The 19,162-nt window shown below is 36.6% G+C and overlaps 1 long non-coding RNA gene across 2 annotated transcripts in view; it reads left to right on the top strand.

The window, feature by feature from the left end:
• The window catches only part of LOC112648252 (uncharacterized), a 236,473-nt gene that overhangs the window by 89,139 nt on the left and 128,172 nt on the right, over window positions 1-19,162 (top strand). For both annotated transcript variants that reach the window (XR_007412070.1, XR_007412069.1), the window contains exons 2-4: window positions 1,698-1,795; window positions 2,642-2,761; window positions 6,178-6,306. This is a non-coding gene — a long non-coding RNA (uncharacterized LOC112648252). The remainder of the gene's footprint in view (window positions 1-1,697; window positions 1,796-2,641; window positions 2,762-6,177; window positions 6,307-19,162) is intronic.

The raw sequence follows: 19,162 nt of genomic DNA, 5'->3' as shown, positions 1-19,162 counted from the left end.
AAAATTTAAGTGACTCCTTAAGATCACGGTTAGAATGATAGATTTACTTGTTTTGTTGTCTAATTGAATAGATCTTTTTGAATTCCATTGTTTAAGAGCAGATCATTAAAATGGAGATATCATTTTGCTTTTTCCTAAGATGTATGCCTGTGGAACTTGCTCACAATATGTGGCTTATCTTGTTTCCTTAATTTTGAGGCAACTGATGCTACCAATTAAGACAAAAATAACAGGGATGCCTGGATGGCTCAGTGGTTGAGCATCTGCCTTTGGTTCAGGTCATGACCCTGGGGTCCTGGGATTGAGTCCTGCATCAGGCTCCCTGCAGGGAGCCTACTCCTCTGTTTGCCTATGTCTCTGCCTCTCTCTTGTCTCTCATGAATAAATAAAATCTTAAAAAAAAAATCAAAATAACACATCAAGGTAGATTGATACCATTATAAATTTGTGCTCATGGAACCTCATCCAGGCTTTCAATGCTGCCAGAAAGTCCTATTTCTTTTTTTTTCTGAATAACTTTATAATCCTTAGAAAAATACTATCTTTTTTTAAAACTGATATGTAGCGTTTAACGTTTTTTAAAAATTTTCTGCCCTGCAGAACTTGAAAAGATCTGACCAGTTGGTTTGCCAAAGGGGTAATCATTTGCTATGTGCTGATATCTCTTTGTATCAATGTTAGGGATTGTGAGCAGGGTTATTCAAGAGAGATGGATACAAGGCACGGGAAAAAGCTATGTAGCACCATCCTTCTAGGATTGGAGTCATTCTACTCTTTTGTATGCCATATAATGTGTATGGATAACTCTAAATCCACAGCCTTAATTTATTATATACATAAAGGTAGAAGATACTCACTTGGTGTTTAATGATTTTAAAAAAGTGTATATTAATTGTGGAGAATAAAACAAAAACATGTAAAACAATAAAAACTACTTTTATAAGCCTTGTATGGAGATGACCATTATTGGAGCTATAGAGAGCAAGTGTCTCTTCCTTTAAGGAGAGACATTCGGTAGTAAATGGATCATGGGGCTAATAGAAAGCCACATGGGCAAACAACTATAATCGACACTTTCAACTTTGTGATTGATATAAGCATTGTGTTTCAAATGATCATAAGATAAGTAAATTTCTTCTTTAGTATGTGTGTGTTTGTGTATTATGTGTCCAAAGATATTTCAGACTATGAAAATCTGTCCGTAGGTGTACCCTTTCCTAGGAACAGGGCTTTATTAAAGTACTGCTTCTAGTGTCAATAGAGGGAGAAAGCCATATGAATAGTGAAGGCAATATCTAAAGCATTTGCAAAGGGCCTAGTTCTGAGGAATCACCAACTAGATAACTCATGATATCCTAAACATGCCAATTTGGACTATAACTTTTCTTATTGGAAAAAAATTATATATGTAAATCTATATATAAATATTCCAAGTGAATAGAAGCAATTTTTTCAGGAAACCAAAATAATATCATACCACAACTGAAAAAATACTCTTAAGATTTTTTCCAGTGTGCTTCCCTGAAGTACAATCAGAAAAAATTCATTTGGTCATACCAAGTTTAGGCAAACTAAGTAGGCTCCTTTACTGCAGGCCTTCTCAGGGCATTTAAAATGCTAATGTGAATTTCAAGTCTTCTACAAAGGATATGATGCTTTTCAATGTGCTTCTTGTTCTGTTATTATTCATTCAGCAGACATGTGGAATGCCCATTACACGCTACGTGCCACTCTGTGCTTTGGGGTACAGCATGATACAAGACAGACGGACTGCCTCATGAAACCCACTCTAGTGGTAAGAAAGATGCCTGACCTACAGAAAAGGGAATTGGACAGCTGCTTATCTTTCTGTATTGTTTCAAGCCAAGGAAAATGTTAACTAGAGAAACATTTGTGAGATGAAGAGTGGGATTATCAGCAGGAAGCCAGGCATCTGCCTACCTTTCTCCTTTCTGATAATTAACCATCATCTCTGCACTTTCTCATCTTCTTTGTATTGATCTTTCATCATATAATGGCCACAAATAGCAAAAGGAAGGCTTAATAACAAACATTAAAATGAATAAATAATTACAGCCACTTATCTTCCTCAACCAACTGATTATTTGTTCAGTGACACTATTACATAAAATGAGGTTTACATAATTTAAAAGGACATTGTCATGCCGTTTTTATAGCTTTTTTTCTATTTGTCTTTGCTTCGGATATCCTTTAAGAGCAATATAAAGATATAATTATTGCTGCATATGTAGGGACAGAGGTAATGGTTTTACCCAGACAGAGGAATAATTTAAACCAAAATACACATCAATTCAGACTATCAGATGTAATTTTTACACTTTAAATGTCAATATTTTAACCCATTTTATAGTGAGTGTGATACTGTTTCATTAATAAGTCTCATCATAAAACACCTCATTTTTGTCTACATTTGATGCTACTTTATAATTTATTCTTAGTCATTTTATGGATGCTTGATACCCATTCACTGTACACTTCATCTCTAATGTTATCTATTATTATTATTTTTTTTTTTTTTGGTATTGTGAGGTCTAAATTTTTTACCATGTTATTGCAGTCTATTTTCAAAAAATAATTTCTGACCATTGTCCTTCAAGGATTGTTTGTGTTTCTAATGTAGAACCTGAGTGGACAGAAATGTAGCCCTGTAACTCCTACACTCAGATTGAACTGGTCATGATTACCTAAGGAGGATCAAGAAGACTACTGCTAATCTGGGGACTACTTTTAAAAATACTTGGTAAGGCAAAATAGGAATCAAATCATTGAAACAGCTGTCTTAAGATTCCAGAGTTCACTTTTGTAATATACATATCATGGACTGTGAAAAAAGGGGTAAACCAGTGACATTCGACATTAAAAATCAACACATCTGTTGAGTACCTACAATGTGCCAGGCACTTTTTCTATGTCATATGTTTCTCTCCCTGTGTGTTCCCTCTATTTTACTCTCTCTCCCTCTATTGGCTAGCCACCATTGATTTTTCAGTCTATAATTTCATGTAACTTTAGTGTGAATGAAGGCCATTTCACTCTCTTAACCCCAAATTTGCATGACATTTCAGCTGAAACTCATAGCCCAACATCCTGATTTTCCCAATTCTAAGTTCCTAGAGGAATTTGGTTGGAAGAACACATTTTTTAAAATTCTGTTCACCATCACTGAGGATGGTGCCATATATATATGACCACTGATGATGGCTGGGGAGCTCTGAGCAGGAATTCTCCCAGAGAATGATGGGAGGAGAATTAACAGGAGTCAACTAGGATGCTTAGACTGCAAATAACAAAAAGACTAGTGGCAAATTAGCTATGCCCTTAGGCACATAGCAAAATGGCTTATCCAGCCTTTAAAGCTAGAACCAATAAGGAGAGAGATTATGTTTTTTTATATAACTCTATTTTAGGAGCAAGGACAACTTTGCCAATTTCTTGTCCGGGGGTCATTGGATTTCCTCTCATGTGTCATTGACCAGAGGTGGGTCAGAAGCACATTTTCCCCCTGACCACTGATATGAAAATATCAGTTAAGTTGCCAAATAACAAGTCAGTGTGTATGTTCTTGGGCTGACAAAGAGGTTCCATTCCCCTTGTTACTTTAGGAAGGGATGGATATAAATAGTAGTGGAATGCTGTTAGAATACACAGGTTAGGGATCCCTGGGTGGCGCAGCGGTTTGGCGTCTGCCTTTGGCCCAGGGCACGATCCTGGAGACCCGGGATCGAATCCCACATCGGGCTCCCTGCATGGAGCCTGCTTCTCCCTCTGCCTGTGTCTCTGCCTCTCTCTCTCTCTGTGTGACTATCATGAATAAATAAATAAAATCTTTAAAAAAAAAAAAAAAAGAATACACAGGTTAAAGTAAATCTAGTGCATCTTCACTATGTTATTTTACTATCAGCTTTTCTCTTTCTAGGACTTTTTTTTTTTTTTTAAGATTTTATTTACTTATTCATGAGAGACACAGAGAGAGACGGAGAGAGGCAGAGACACAGGCAGAGGCAGAAGCAGGCTCCATGCAGGGAGCACGACGTGGGCCTCAATCCCCGGTCTCCAGGATCACCCCCTGGGCTGAAGGCAGCGCTAAATTGATGAGCCACCCAGGCTGCCCTCTTCCTAGGACTTAACACAAAATACTACTTGAATTCCTCAAGTGGACTGACAGCTATGGAAAGCTGGCCCAATAAGAGATAGCCCAAGCTTCCTAATATTTAGCTAATATTCTAGTAAATAGATTCATAACTAGATTCATAGTAAATAGTACTTTTTGGGAGTGTGTGTGAATTTGTGTATGCATAAGTGCATGTACTTATTTAACAACCGGGAGACCTTGGGAAGCTCACTTTATCCCTTTTGAAAGACTCAGTGGCCAAATGGGGAGGGAAAGGTCACAGGATTTATCTAGTACCCTCACTGGACTCTTATAGGAGAAATGAAACTTGTAGAAGGATTTTGAAGCTGTGAAGGAGTATGCAAATACAGGGCATTATCATGCCCCTTTCTCATTAACACTCTAAAATCCCTCATGCGGCTACAAAATATCCACAGGAAAAATATTTTCATATAAATAAATAAAAATATGTAAAAGAATGGTTTGCATAAAAACTAGATGGCTTGAGATTTGGTCTTATTTTGAAATGAGGTCAGCCTGGTTGGGTTTTGAATTTCAATAGAGAAATTTTGCATGGCTCTCTGAGTTATACAAAGATATTTTAAATGTTGGGAAGAAGAAAGCCCCTTACAGATAGCAGCAGGAATCACACTGGTAGAGTTGAAGGAAGTAGAGAAACAAATGCAAAATGAAGAGAACAAATACATATTTTCTCTCAGTGTGTTCAAAGAGCAAGGAGAATAAAAGAAACAAAGGGAGATGGCCATAGAAGGCGGCTAATATGGCACCTCCAGAGACAGCAGGGCTCCTGTTGAAATGTAAGAGAAGGGAGCAGGCATAGGAAGGGTGCTCAGGTGCTCATGGGGACCATGTGGAGCAGTGACAAGGACAAAGTGCTGAGAATCTGATCTCCTGGGGTTTTGTCCTGGCCTGATTATCTATGACTCTTTTGACTTTCGAGTATGTTATGGTATATATAGTAGGACTCAGGTTTTTTCAGTTGTGAAATGAGGTATTTGAGTGAGAGTAGGATGTCTCAGAGCAAGCCTGGTTCATGACACAGATTGGGTCAAGGATTATGTATGCCTCACTCACCATGCATACCAGAGTTGCCACTGAGGTTTTAACAATACATATAATGTGGTCATGCATGTGAAGTTGTCTTACTGATAGGAGTGTCCACAAAAAAATATCTATATTTGGAAACCAAGGTCTTTGATAAGCAAATAGAGCATCATACCGTAACACACATACAAAGTTTATATGTTCACACTCAATGGCAGCTGGAGAGAAATATGTACTTTTATAACTACTTTATTGGAAAGCGGGTCTTCAGAAATGCCTAGAAAGATTCATGAAGTTGCAGAAGCATGACCCTTACTAAAAGTTGTGATTCAGTGGGGTCTAGACTAGAGCCCTGAATTTACAAAGATCTCCCCATTCAAGTTTTCTCTTTTTATTTTATTTTTTTAAGTATAGACTCCACACTCAGCAAGGAGCACAACATGGGGCTTGAACTCAGGACCCTGAGATCAAGACCTGAACTGAGATTGAGAGTTGAACACTTAACCAACTAAGCCACTGAGGTGCCCCTCTCCATGCAGTTCTTAAGTGCTCCTCAGATGAGAATCACATCCTAAAGCAAGAGAGGATTAGTGTGATCAGTTCTCCAAACATTTGTCATCATCGATATTTTATCACTTTGCTCTGTAAAGGCACAGTGAAGATTCTTTTAAAATTCAAGACTATGTTACCAAGCATTCACTGTAACTTTAACTATTACCCTATCTACTATACAGAGTTAGACATTATATAGTTAAAAAACAGACACCAGTATTTTAAAACTGCGTTTCATTGGTATTATGAGTGATGTAATTTTTTTTCATATGTACGTTAGTATCTCAAAGTCAAATTTGACCTCAGCCATGGCAACTATATAGAAAAGTTTGGCTTCATATTTTGTCTTTCATCTTTGAGACTGATTTGTTATTAGGATATTATTATTTCACATTTACATTTTACTATATATTTCTTTGTTGCCTTAGTGACAAACGTGGGGGAGAAAAGGAAGAAGAAAAGGCGTAAGGGCAATGCATGAAGTGAAAGATGCATTCAAAAAGGAGAGGGAGAAGGAAAGAGGAGAGGAAGATAGAAGAGGAAGAAGAAATAGATAGGTAAACTCATTTGAAGAGAAATTCCTCTAAGCCTGGTGCTCCAGTGAATTTGGAAACACATCTGTTTGGAAGGAAAGGGACAAGTCATTTTTGGGAAAATGAAAGGAGCTTCATGGATGAGAACTGCAGAATATGGGGTCAGAGGATCTTTCATGTTCTAAGTTATGAAATTACCAACACAGTTTTTCATAATGTTTATTGAACAGGCATGCTCAGATTTCTCTAGAGTAAGCATTCCAATCAATTGCGATAGCTACTAATTCCAGATAAGGCAAAGCTTAAGAAATACATAGGTTGGTATGACTGAGCAGTTGTTAGCTAGAAATGTACCTTCCATTTACTGAAATGATTATGAATTAAGCCTGGCAGCTGCTTATCAACTAAATTTTTTGAAGTACCACATCAGTATTGCTTTATTCATTAAAAAAAAATTAGGGAGATAAAAGTCAAAAATCAGATTTTCTGCTATTATGTAAGTAATGAGTGCAAAGCAGCCTGAATTGTAAGATGGCAAACCATGGAAACTTTTCTAACACCTCTCACTTGTGTAGTTTCCCCAAACCAATTTTACATAAAGATATGAAATCCACTAGTTAATATTAATGTGCTCATTTGTGGGTGTGTTGAAATAATATGACACATATGGGACTGGCCTCATTGACCCCTTTGGTAGTAGTGATTCATTAAGTGGTCACTTCTTGAGACAGCAATATCTGCTTGAACAACTATTAACATTTTGAGACCTTACCTAGGTATTTATTGCTTTTGAGTAGAAATCTGCATCATGGTTAATGAAAGACAGGTTGTGTGCGTGTGCGTGTGTGTGTGAAGTGTATAAATGTGGTGACGAGCTGAAATAAGTAAATCTGGAATCATCCAGCTTATGTAAGAATGTAGGAGGGTTTGATTTGAGGGTAAGGTAGGTTTTTAGATAAATTGTTAATGGCATCCTTGTGGAGAGTTTAAAATCTACCCCACATTCACTCTGTTCAACACATTTTGGGGATCACACACCATATTCCAAGTACTATTTTAGATATTGGTACAATAATGCAGAAAACAAAAGAAAACAATCTCTGTTGTCTTAGAGGCAGACGTTAAAGAGGTGAGACAGTAAGTGCATAGAGTACCAAGGCATGACCATGTGTTGAATAAAGGGGGATAGAATGAGACAAAGGTGACTTGGGTACTTTAGACAGGGTGGTCAAGGTGGATACCTGATCAGGGAATTCTGAGAGAGACCTAAGAAAGTGAGATAATAAGTGATGCACTTATCTGAGGAAGAAAATTCCTGGAGAAAAAGCTGTAAGGGAGTAGCCCTGGAGGAAGAATGTATTATACTCTTTTCTTGAGGAAAAGCAAGAAGGCCCAGCTTAGGGTAGAGAAAAGTATGTGTGTGCATGTGTGTTGGGGGTGGGAGGGTGAAAAGATTGGGAGGGAATCTCCTAGGCCCTGATAGACTACTGTAAGTACCTTGGCATTGTCCCTTTAGGCAGTTTTGAGAGGAAAATGGACCAATTCTGAGTTTTGTTTTTGGAAGGCCACTTTGCTGTTGTGCGAAGGACAGTTTTAGGGGTCAAAGAAAAACATGCACAGGGCAATTAGAGAAAGCATTAAAATAAAATACTGGTATTGGAGAAGAGTGGAGGTAGGGAGCATGGATGGGTTTTGGACATATTTTAAGGATAATGCCAAAAGATTTTCTGATAGATTAGATTGAAGATATGAGATAAAAAGAGAAGACAAGAGTAATTGGATAACTCTCAAATTTTTGCCTTTATTTTTCCTGCCTCAACTGCTAAATAAACAATAATAGATCAAAACTTCCTCCTGTTAGGCTGTTGTTTTAGAATCGGCATATAGGTAACTTTTCATGTTCTATGTGAGCATTGTTTTCCTTATGAAATATCTTGATGATCTTTTGAATACATTTCTACCCAACACAGGAATCCTCATTCACACACTCCTGATAGATGTTCATCCAAGCATGTCTTTGACTACAACAGCAGGTTTAATAATTAATGAAGGAAGTCTAGATTTTACCCATCTTTTAGCTGGTACCTTAACTCACCTCTTTTCCCCTTTTATTTTCACAAATATGAAATACTCAAAAGCATGGAGTATTTGCCATGTGTCAGGTAATTTATCTCATTCGCATCTCCTAAAAACCATAGTAGTAGTCCTTATTACCACCGTATTATGTAGGAGAAATCCAAGGTTTACAGAGCCTTCTACCATATAGAGGTTTTAGATTTTTTCTTCTTCTTGTGTTTGTGTAAATTATAATAGATACACAGAAAGTCACTCAAAACATGAATAGTTTTATCACAATGATAGATTTATCATGATGTAAACATCCATGGGACTACCGCACAGATCAAGTCAAGAAATAAAACAGTACTTGTACCCCAGAGCCCCTATATCCCTCCCAGTCACCTTGCCTTTCCTCTTCTGAGGTTACCGTTAGTCTGATATCACATAGTCATTTTATCTTTATCATTTTAATCACACGAGCTTAGACCAGTAAACACTAAAGCTAAGTTCTGTATGTTTATGTTTTAATATTTCCATGGATCATATCTTACAATATGAACTCTTTTGTGTCTGGTGTCTGTGCTTCAGCATTATATTTGTTAGGTTCACTCATGTTGTTGGATGTAGCTATGGTCCGTTTATCTTCTGTGCTGCCTATTATTCCATTGTGTGACTTTATCACCAGATAATTGTCCATTAACCATTAAAGAATGTTTGGGTTCTTTCCTGTTTTCAACTATTGTGAAAATGCTCCTCCAAACATGTTTTATACATGTATTTTGTTGCAAGCATGAACTGATTTCTGCTGGGCTAATAGCTAGTAGTGGAATTGCCAAGTTGCAGGGAATGTGCATTTTCAGTTTTACTAAATGATGCCAGAAAATTTGACAAAGGATTTGTACTAATTTACACTCTCCCACTAGTGCTATAGGAGAATTCTATGTGCATTAGATCTCTTTTTCATTTTAGATATTATGTAAGAGCATGGTAGTATTTCATTTTGATTTTAATGCTTATTTTCCTGACATTAATGAGTTCAGCCCTTTTTAAAAAAAATTCTATATTCTCTTTTCTGAAATATCAATTTAAATCCCTAGTAACCTTTCTTTTAGGTTGTTAGTATTTTTCTTACTGATTTGTAGAATATATTTTGGATTTTTGAATATATTAGTATTTTTCTTACTGATCTGTAGAATATATTTTGGATTTTTTAATATATTCTAAAAGTCAAGATCTTCAGTTAACATCTTCCATGCAGCAACTTGCCTTTTAAACTTTTAATAATGTCTTTTAATCAAATTTATCGATAGTTTCCTTTAGGGTAGAGCTTTTTGAATCCTGTTAAGAAGTCAGACATTATTTCTTTATTAAGTGTTTGGTAGAATTAAATTATGAGGCAATCTGAATTTTGAGTTTTCTTTCTTTTTTTTAAAATATTTTATTTATTTATTCATGAGAGACCAGGCAAAGAGAGAGGCAGAGAAACAGGCAGAGGGAGAAGCAGGTTCCATGCAGGGGGTCTGATGTGGGACTTGATCCCAGGTCTCCAGAATCAGGCCCTGGGCCAAAGCAGTGCTAAACTGCTGAGCCACCGGGCTGCCCTGAATTTTGAGTTTTCTTAAAGTACTTCTTGTATCCATTGGATCAGTTGTATTTTTCTGATTTTTTTTCTATTTCGTCTAAATTTTAAAATATATTGTCATAAATGTATTTGTAATATTTTAATATTTTTGGAATCTATATTAGTGGTCTCTTTTATTTCTGATATTGATTATTGATTTTTTCCCTCTTTTTTTTCCTTGATCAAATTCTCAAGATATTTTTAGGTTAGTTTTGTCCTTTACACACACGCATATAGATAGTCCTGCTTTTTGCTCTCCTGAGAAGTTGTCAGAAGTTTAGCTTTACTTCTCAACCTTTTTGTCATTCCTTCCAGAACTGGAAAATGGCTTTACTGGAAGAAGGTATCTAAATGCCAGGACTAGCACACTCCTTATTCTGTCTGGTAATTCTGCAATTTCTTATTCACATCCCACTACTTTCAAACACACACACACACACAGTTGAAGTAATATAGTTATTCTTGTGCTTCCCAGAACAACTATTGAGAGCAAATATTTAATTCTAAATTTGTTTATTCCAAAACTTGTTCACTTTCTATCCTCTACCCCACACACTCAACCAATGCCAAGAAAAAATCAATATTTATTTTATTTTATTATTTATGTTATTATTTTATCTCCCAATGTGTTCCTTGTAATCCTGTGGGTGATGTCAGTCTTATTTTGTAGGACCACTCCCAAACCCTTGAGCTCAAACCAACAGACACTGATGCAGAGCTGCACATAGTAGTCAGTAGCCCTTACTGAATAAAAATGGATCAAACTTAATAAAGAAGGAAATATTTTAAAGATTTTTTTTTCTAGTTTAGGAAGCCATTCAACTGTTTCATAGCCTGGGCCTCCAATAGTCAACTGATTTTTACTGTGTGAACACTGCTTCAAATCCAGAGTCTGAGGAAATCCTTTACATTGGACATTTGAAAATTGCGTCTAGCCTAAATCCACAGCATCCCCCCCAAACATCAGTCTGAACAACCCCGAATGAATGGAAAATGCAGATTGGGAGAGAGCCCCATTCTGCTCTGTAACATTCTTTGCAAAAGTTGTGTGAATATTATCAGTTAAGAGCAGTCCTAAATGTCCTCCTTTTAATAAACAGTTCCTTTTTTACCCCCATATTACATCCTTTCTGACTAGGTTTCTAAGCTACAGCTTTGGCTTCTGATGATTATTCATATCATCATTATTCCAGACTAAAAGCCTTTAAGTAAATAACCAAGACTTGAAACATTGTAGAGGATAATTCTTACATAACACCAACTTCATTATGTGGTTCTGTCATCCTCCCCTCCCTCCTCCAATCCCTTTTACTCTCTTTTTTTTTTCTTTTTTGTCTACTTAGTAACATTATTTTTTGTGTACTTTTACACCATGTTCAGTATAAATGGTATAATTAGTGGTGGAAAATATTTTGTTGTCTTCCTGCATTTATTTATGTTCAAAGGATCATGTAAAGTTCTGCTACATTAAAATTTAATTCGAAAGAAAACGAGTTTTGTTCATTTCTCAATGTAATGCCCATTTCTGTTCAGCTTGTATGAATGATAAAATATTATCAGCCCATGTTTTTCTATTTGGTTTCTAGGCATTTGTGTAAACTAGTTAGGAAAAGCAAGTGTTGCTTTGTTAGGCATGTGTTCAAAGGAGTATTGTAGAGACATATTTTATTCTGGGCACCCTGTCACCATGTCGACAGGGTCCAATCTATTATTTAGCAGTTAATTTGTTAATCGATTGACCAATTGGTTCAGAGATTTTTTTTTACTCTTAGATTACCAAAAAGAAAAAAAAAAAAGAAAAGAAAGAAAAGGAAAGAAGGAAACAACAACAAAAAAGCCTCTTTTGTAGGGTAAATTTAAGGAAATTGCATCAGAATCGAAAATGTACTGGTGTTTACAGATCTAGATTAAATCTGACACAGATTGGCAAACAATGAAAAAGGTTCTCTTGCTTGGAGCATAAACATTTTGAATCTCACCAGCCTGATGTTAAATCTCAGAAAATAAGTAAACTGAATTGCCCTTCTGGGGTGGATGTAGGGGCACTAGGAGGGAGGGAGATGTAACCCTAGGTTTGCTGAAAGTCCAGATTTTTCTCTCCAAAGCCAAGGAAAGGGCAGGATGGTTTCTACTCTTTTGTCTCAGTTCCCTCTTCTTTTTCCCAGTCTGTGTAGCTTGGAAGTAGAAACAAGGGGAGAAATGCACTATGAATATATACACGCTGATAAACAAGGGTGTCCATAGTATCTTAAGAAGGGGGGAGGATTGTGAAATTCACAATTACAATTAATTTCTATGGGTAATCAGATGATTGTGTATGCAAAGCAATAAATCAATTGATTGCAATTGTCATTAATGAATATTTTAATAGAGAAATATGAGCCAAGCCAATTAATTTTTAGGTAGCAAGTTCACTTTTCTCTCTAGGTTAACCTATATTTATTTTCAACTATATTGTTTCAAGTATGTATTAGGGATATGTGTGCATGTGTACGTGTGTGTATGTGTGTGTATGTGTGTGTAAGAGAGAATACTGTTCTTTTCTTCCCTCATTTATTTTTCCATCAATTCTTCCTGATACATTGTGTCTTTTATATTCCATTTCTTCCTTGTCTGCCTTGGTAGTTGGAGGGAGTCTTATTTGTAAAATACACTGTTACCTTTTCTCAAGGTTGTGATCTCATATCATGCCAAAGATAAAATTTGAAACCTAACTACTTGAAAAAATCTCATATGTTCTATTCGCCCATGGTGCTTTTCTAGGTAGTCACCTCTGTGCTGATTTGTTCTTCACCCATTTCTCTCTATAAAGACATCGGTAAGCCTGAGTCCACCTCCACATTCAGACTCCATCTGCAATACTGCCTGCAGGGGATGCCTGCAGAAAGCTTTTCCAGAAATATAAGAGTTCAGTACTTGCCTCCTCTCTCTTAAATCATAATTCACCCAAGGGAATAGAAGTTACTGAGTTTATGCTAAGTGGAAGCACACATTTACTCATTGTTCCATTGAGTTCTAAATACCCTCAGGGCCAAGAACAGTCCCTTCTCCTGCAGTTGCACTACTAATCTCTGTTAAGAATGGTGCCGAGTAAATACTTTAAGAAGTATGACTGGTATGGCAGTGCAGGGCATCCTGTCCAAGAGAAAAGCAAAAGCATGCTTAGCATAATCATCTAAGGGTGATGGGGGCAAGCCCTTTGTCATTTGAGCCCAAGAATGTCAGCAGTTTCCTCTCTTGAAACATTATTTGCCCTAGCTCTCAAATGCCATTTTAAAACTTGTATTCCTCTGTTCACTCTGTTCGGTTTTCCAACATGCAGCTCTCTCCCTGACATCATTTTGACCTCTGCTCACTGCTCTCTACTGCTCAGATGCCAACTCTTATGGGAAGACTTTCTGAACTACTTCTTTGTTATAAGCATTTCTAATATTGCCAGAATTATGCTGTAATTTAGTTGTTATTATCTAGGTCTCTTGTTCCGTCTCTTTATCATTTGTCTCACAACACCAAACTTAGGAGCTCTTTGAGGCTAGGCCTCCAATATTTTATCCTTTTAGCTCCAGCCTCTCTGAATTCCTGGTACACAGTAGAGACAAATGTCTGCAGAGAGAAATGATGAAGTTCAGAATTATTTCAGGAATTCCATGAAATCAGTAAAGAATACATACATTTGCAAATGCCCTGTGACCAAAGTTGCCCTCTTCCCCCAAGTTCAGGACATCCATTTAAACCCTGCTCTTTTCTTGGTACTATTCACATTTCTTTAGTTAACTTGCATTTCAGGACCAAGTTGAAAAAGCAAAGAAACAAATAAACAATACTCTAGATTCTAGACTCTAGAGGAGTGGTGATCAAAGTTCTGCGTGTATCAGAGTCTCCTAAAAAGCTTGCTATATAAATAAAGCACAGGTCGCTGGGTCCAGCACCAGAGATTCTCATTCTGTAATTTGAGGTTAGGGTCTAAGAATTTGCATTTCAGATGATGCAAGAGATCCTGATCCTGCCTGTCCAGGGATTCCTGTTGAGAATCGCTTTTCTAGAATGCAGTTAGCTGCAGCTTTTAGTTATAGGCAGACATTAGGGATATGCCTGTGCCTCATTGCTAGGCAGAGTCTGGAGATTTTAATTTACTCTTCACACTCTGGTTTGGTGATGCTCCCAATCATTGTCTCATTTTGCTAAGGCACATCAGAGGTGAAGTAGGCAAACGGCTCAAGTAGTGGGATAGGGTTTGTGTTTTGTTAGCCCTCTGTAAGTTATGTTCAGAATAGATTTGTTTCTGTAGGCTTATTTTTCCCTTAGGACTTCATCCATCAACCCTAATCCACAAGGTTATAGCAGAAGGTCTCCTGGTGGCTCTTTTTGTAACAAAGGACATCATACCCATGAACATACTTGATTGGTCCAGGAGTGAACATCTGGTTAAAGCTAGAGTTGAATAATCTTTTTGTTCTGAGAGGATCTAAAATTAGCCTGTGACACTTCTGTGTCCATGTGACTCTATTTTGAGCAGAGAAGATAAAACCATAGAGCTATTATCAGCCATTTTCTGTTAGGTGGACTGGGATACAAACCAGACAGTCTAGGGTAAGAAAGGTAAGGAAGGCAAATTATAGCAGAGCAGATATGAGAGAGGGCCAGAGAGTAGTGATAAAGTCTCAGGCCCTCGGCCTAGTACATTTTTGGGACCCAACTCTGTGCCTGCCCTTGTGTCCCATGGTGCCTTCTGTGCATTTAAAAAGGAACTCTACTTTTTGCTTAATCAACCTTAATCTCGTTATTTTTCAATGAACATAGTTAATAATATATCATCCCAGGACATACTTAACTCATAAATTAGAATATACAAGAATTGTTAACTGATGTATAGAAACCTGTGGACAAGGTATCTGTTGGTTTCTTTTTAATTTTAATTTTAATTTTTTTAATTGGTTATTTGTGATAGGGGAACTCTGTGATGTTCATGAATTTTCTTCAAAATTCCTTAGGACTTTCTCATGATTCCACTGTTGGAATTTTTACTGCATAGTAATAGATGATAAGACTATGTCCAAATAAATAATGTCTTATTCCTAACATTTCACCCTAAGAAAGAATATTTTGACATAAAGTCTGAATTGAACTATAGGAACAAAGAAACATGAAAGAATTGGAGACAATGTAATTCATTTAGAATAAGAACAGGAGAAAGAGGATAAAAGATTGAAGGACTTAAAGAAATTATCAATGGCAATTAAGGAAAGTGGGAGCAGAGAGGTGTATGGATACCATCCTGAGTTTGCAACCCAGTGATGTGTAGGTGACATAGTCCATCTCTCAAAATTGCACTAGAGTGGGTTTTCAAAACTAAGAGATAGTACAAAGCATGTCTCCTCCTGTGGCCCATTCCATTTGATATTCAAAACTTAGCTTCCTTCTCACTTCCTCTAAGAAATAGTCCCTAATTTTCCCAGTTTGGTCTGATTACAATCTCAAATATCTGCAGTTGTTATTGCACATTTCTGCCATTAGGCTGGGAATTCTAGCCATGTCATAACATTTCCATTATTGTTTTCTGCTATCATTTGGTGTTTTGTTTGAGAGTTACTTGTTATTGTCTGCTCAATGAGACAGCAAATACTTAAAAGTCGATGTCTCAGTATTTTATTACTATCATTGCAAATTTCACAGATACCCCCAACACAGAAGCAAAAATATATGAATTATAGAAGTATTACAATGATGTATGTAATCTTAGAATTTGGTGTCAAAAGTTAAGGTCATCCTCTGTAACACGTCACCTCCAAAATGGACCAGGATAATGTCATTGTTGGCTAGTTATTTTGAAAATATGTTATTCTCAAAATACTCAAACTAGTAATAGTAATTAATAGTTCTCTGAATTCTGAGCTTTCTGAATTTAACACATAATGAGCATATATGTGTATGTGTATTTAGATATGTATATATAAATAATTAGGACTGAGTCCTATTAGACACACATACAAACATGCACACATACAAGGATGGGGCAAATTTAGAGCATTATTTTCATATTAAATATATATAGGTATGTGTATATATATGAGCATATATGTGTATATACACATATAGATATGTAGAGAAAGAGATGCATTACTTAGGGGACTTTAAGTCAAATATGCACACAATATCTTACACAGACATACACACATTCTCTCACTATGTTGAAATTCTTAGATTATGCAATTTCACATGTCCCCCATATATAGATGATGCAGCACAGCAAATACAATTATAATTACCTGCAATCAATACAACCAATTCCAAATGGTGAATACAATCTATGAAAAATGGTGATTTAAGATACTCCCACAAACCACAATTACAGAGACATAAAACCCTTCAGGAAAGAAACATTTATCCCAACAACCTGTTTATTACCACAGAGGAAACCTGAATTGAGTTTCATAAACTTTGCATCAAAATTGAGTCTCCTATATAAAGTGAAAGGAAAACAGTAGTTAATCCTTATTTAACTTTAGCTCCTGGGAAGTCAAAATTATAATGACAGTTTTCAGCTGGGCCAACTGGGCCCCACAGAGTACACCCATTATTGTAATGCCATGTTGAGCCAAGAATTGACCTCCTTCTTGACCTAGGCCCTTGACTTTTCCTTCAGGGTAAATGGAGAGTCTGCCAGACTCATGAAGCATGATTTCTTCTTCTAACAGTCTTTCAATCTAGGCTGTATTTTACTTAGCATCCACACACAGGGGAAAGCAGCGGCTCAGTGCCCCGCTAGAAATGAGCAATAACATTCAAACGAAAATTGGAAGCTGAAGATCTAATCATTAACAACAGATGGTTCAACTTGAATCCGATAAACAAGTTTTGTTGTTTGCTTTCCTTTCCCGCCTCATCCACTTGAACTTCGTGTGAGCATGCTCGGATGTAAAAGTGCTGGACCTTAAGTTAGCAACATGGATGGCTCACGTGATAGAAAGAAAGCTTTTATGGCCAAGTTGGAATCTTTTCAACTTGAAACATACTTGCTAGTCTGATGTTGAAAGTAAATCCAAGTCAGTAGCATGCCTGCCCTATTTGTTTTCTTTGTGAGAGTTTAGTGACAATCGTGTCATTTAATGTGCTTCAACAAAGCCTTTTCATCTGGTCATATTGCTGTTCTTTGTGTGGTCTTCAGCCAGAGAACTTGCCTTCCTAAAATCACAAACCCAAAGGGTATTTGTTATGCCTGCCTTAAATCTTCCTCTTCTTTGTGTTCTGTTTTCAAGAAGAACTAGAGGATGGCATGCGAAGAACACCCCACTAGAGAATATAATGAGCACTGGGTGTCTCTATCAGAAAGCTTCGTAGGCTTAAGAAACATGCATATACTCCCCAAGTTGTAGCTCCTGAGAAGCAGATAATCAAGCTTTAGAATTTTCTTCACTGTCTGTAGGGGGTATATATTTAATAATTCACAGAATGAAATCCTAAATCTTTCAGTTGCCCACTGGTCATGCAGCCAGAACCCCTTATGACACCTGTTTTTATTGTGGAGTTGTTCTCAGTTCATTACTTATGCAGAGGACACAGGGGATTTTTCAAACTCCTGTGCTATCTCTCTTTTCTTCCATGGACTTTAGCCCTAATTGTCAAGCATTTATTTACAGAAAGTTTTTCTTTCTGTAAAGCCATAAAGGTACATGAGGCACCAAAACTGTCTTTGTCAAGCCTCATGATCTTAACAAATATGAAATACTTTGCATTGCCAGATTTAGTATAATGTTTCCCTTGTATTATTCAGAAGGATGTGTGGTCATTGTCTTCCTCTTCTTTTTTTTTTTTTTTTTCTTTTTTTTAGCTTTAGTCCCATTGCAAAAGAGTAAATTCTGCAAGCAGCAAACTGGATGGGGATCCTCATAATATAAATATCTAAAAAAGGACTCCTATTCAGAATATATATATGTATGTATATATAAAATATTATAATACATTGTATGTGTATCTATATCTATCTATCTATCTATCTATCTATCTATCTATCTATCTATATACACACAGAGAGAGATCTTCAGTTTATCAAACAACCCAATTAAAATTATGCAAAGACATGAAGAAGCATTTGACTAAATAAATATAGTAATAAAAAATCCAATAAGTATATGAAATAAATCAATAGGGAAGTCCATTTTAAAGCCGTATTTATGAAAGGACTAAAATTAAAGAGTGACAACATCAAGGGTTGACAAAGATATGAAGCAAATGAAAATTGTTGACATTGCTAGTGTATCAATTAAACACACACTTTGGAAGATTGGTAATATCTACCAAAGCTAAATGCATGCCTCCTTGTATCCCATTTCTAGGTATGTTTTATTTTTATATATTTGTACTTTTAGGTATCCTTACCCATTTCTAGGTATATTTCTAGGTATTCAAAGAGAAGTTAGAATTTATGGTGTATGTCTTTCAGGGATGTGTGTCAGTGTCTGCACAGTCCTAGACTGAGACATTCTTAGAGCTCTGATTTTAAAGAAGTAATAATATAGGTCATTGGGTAATATGGGGAAAGGAAGAAGAGAACTGATTTGGACAGAGACCCCATTTAATCTAAATAATCAAGTGGATCTAGCTTAGATGTGGGAAGGTAGGAAATAGTAGTCATTCCAGTCCAGTGTCAAAAGCCAAGGGCAACATTGTTTGGCAGTAGTGGAAAGCACAGGCCCAGTTTGGGTAGTTCTCATTATCAAAAAGGCTTCTTAGCCCTGTTTCAGGGAAATGCACCAAAGTCAAGGTCCATTCCCAAAGAAAAGAAATTAAGAGAAATAACACAGGTTATTTTAAGGTCAAGATGTGTTAGCTTCAGAGAGATAAGCTCTGATGGTAGCAAGTTGCTAGTATGGTTTTGATGGTCAGAGTAGAAGCTCCTGAGAAGATAACAATGTTTAGCCAAATGGTCATTTGGGATCCATGGGAGGGAGTTTACCTGATACTTTACAGAACCCAGGAGTGGAAATAGCAGAATACCATCCCCACTAACAGGGAAGAAACATTTATCAAATATAGCCAGACTGAGTTCTTCTAATTAGTTTGCGGATTGAGCAAAGCTCAGTCAGTAGATGGTAGGCTTTCAATAGACAGACTTGGCAAGGAAAGCAGGAACAGTTGGGAGCAAACACTGAGGAAAAAAGTCTTTTCTCTATCTCCATGCAGAGTTAATACAGTAGATTAAAA

Source organism: Canis lupus, chromosome 7, assembly GCF_003254725.2.
Source record: "Canis lupus dingo isolate Sandy chromosome 7, ASM325472v2, whole genome shotgun sequence".
Taxonomy (NCBI): Eukaryota; Metazoa; Chordata; class Mammalia; order Carnivora; family Canidae; genus Canis; species Canis lupus.
This window is presented reverse-complemented; position numbering and strand designations above follow the sequence as displayed.